Below are 2,475 nucleotides of genomic sequence, written 5' to 3'. Positions count from 1 at the left end.
GGGGGGAGGGGTATAGGAAACTTACGGGATAGCATTTGAAATGTAAATAAAGAAAATAAAAATAAATAAAATAAAAAAATAAAAGAAAAGAAAAGAAAAAGAAAAAAGAAAAAAAGAAAAAAGGCTTTCCAGTCTGGCTTTGTAATCTTGACGTTTTTGTCAAGCTTTAAAGAGATGACTACTGTAACCTCTATATCAATCTGTTATGCCAAATGTCCCTAAAGCCTTATTCCAATGAACTCCAAAACTCTATGAAGTACCCATATCTATTTAAAGGTATCCAATAAAATGCAGGTCCTTCTTCTACTAAACTATTTACTGTACAAACAATTGTATTTAAGTCTTCAGTTTAATAAAAAGAACAGAGAAAAAAATCTCACTTGCCCTAGTCATCACACCCCCTTTCTGTATAGTAACCTCTCAATAAAATAATTTGTTACTCTGTATTTAACATGAGTTCTTTGTTGAAATATCATTGTTATTGTGGGAATTGAACAAAGCATCTAAATTTAAAGATTCTGCAACAATCTTTCCTCTGGAAAAAAGTCAAATTGTACACATTGAAGCCAGGCATGTCACAATTCACAATCTTGGTAAGGTGGATAGAGTTATCAGGCTCATTCTTTCTGTCTTCCCCCTCAATCTGCCTCCCTGTCTGAATGTCCAGTTCCCTGACCTTGTTCCTTAGGACCAGTGAACTCACCTGAGATTTTTCCACAATTTAAATACTTTCATATTCTTAGAAAAAAAACAACCCATAGATTGCGAGAGACTCTTCACAGGTGAAGAGCACGTGCTGCTTTTGCAGAGAACCAAAGTTCTGTTTCAGAGCTAATAGTCAGGTGGATGTCCAATGGAACTCAGGCTTCTTTGGTGTAACTCTAACTAATGAATTGAAAGATCTTTATGGCAAGAACTTCAAGTCCCCGAAGAAAGAAATTGAAGATCTCAGGAAATGGAAAGATCACTCATGCTCATGGACTGTCAGGATGAATACAGTACAAATGACTGTCCTGTCGAAAGCAATCTACAGATTCAATGCAATCCCCATCAAAATTCCAATTCAATTCTTCACTGAGTCAGAAAGGGGAATTCGCAAATTCATCTGGAATAACAAAAACCTAGGATAGCAAACACTATTCTCAACAATAAAAGAACCTCTAGGGGAATCACCATTCATGACTTCAAGCTGTACTACAGAGCAATTGTGATAAAAACTGCATGGTACTGGTACAGTGACAGACAGGTAGATCAATGGAATAGAATTGAACACCCAGAAATGAACCCACACACCTAGGGTCACTTGATCTTTGACAAGGGAGCTAAAACCATCCAGGGGAAAAAAGACAGCATTTTCAACAAATGGTGCTGGCACAGCTGGTGGTTATCATGTAGAAGAATGCAAACGGATCCATTCTTATCTCCTTGTACAAAGCTCAAGTCTAAGTGGATCAAAGAACTCCACATAAAACCAGAGACACTGAAACTTATTGAGGAGGAAATGGGGGAAAACCTCGAAGATATGGGTACAGGGGAATATATCCTAAACAGAGCAGCAATGGCCTGTGGCTATGATCAAGAATTGACAAATTGACGCCAGGCGTGGTGGCGGATGCCTTTTATCCCAGTACTCGGGAGGCAGAGATAGGTGGATTTCTGAGTTCGTGGCCAGCCTGGTCTACAGAGTGAGTTCCAGGACAGCCAAGGCTATACAGAGAAACGCTGTCTCGAAAAACCAAAAAAAAAAAAAAAAAGAATTGACAAATTGGACCTTATAAAATTGCAAAGCTTCTGTAGGGCTAAAGATACTGTCAATAAGACAAAAAAGCCACCAACAGATTGGGAAAGAATTTTTACCAATCCTAAATCTGAAAGGGGACTAATACCCCAAAAATACAAAGAGCTCAATAAGCTGAACTCCAAAAATTAAAATAACACCATTAAAAATAGGGTACAGAACTAAACAAGAATTCTCAACTGAAGAATACCAAAGACCTGAGAAGCACTTGAAAAAATGTTCAACATCCTTAGTCATCAGGTAAATGAAAATCAAAACAACGTTGAGATTCCACCTCACAGAAGTAAGAATGTCTAGAATCAAAAATTCAGGTGACAGCAGATGCTGGCGAATATGTGGAGAAAGATGAACACTCCTCCATTGTTGGTGGGATTGCAAGCTAGTACAACCACTCTGGAAATCAGTCTGGCAATTCCTCAGAAAATTGGAGAGTACTGCCTGCAGATCCAGCAATACCTCTCCTGGGCAAATATCCAGAAGATGTTCCAACAGGTAATAAGGATACATGCTCCACTATGTTCATAGCAGCCCTATTTATAATAGCCAGAAGTTGAAAAGAACCCAGATATCCCTCAACAGAGGAATGGATACAGAAAATGTGGTACATTTACACAATGGAGTACTACTCAGCTATTAAAAACAATGAATTTATGAAATTCTTAGTCAAATGGATGTAC

Source organism: Mus pahari, unplaced genomic scaffold (genome assembly GCF_900095145.1).
Source record: "Mus pahari unplaced genomic scaffold, PAHARI_EIJ_v1.1 scaffold_12547_1, whole genome shotgun sequence".
NCBI lineage: Eukaryota > Metazoa > Chordata > Mammalia > Rodentia > Muridae > Mus > Mus pahari.
Note: the sequence above shows the minus strand (reverse complement) of the source record.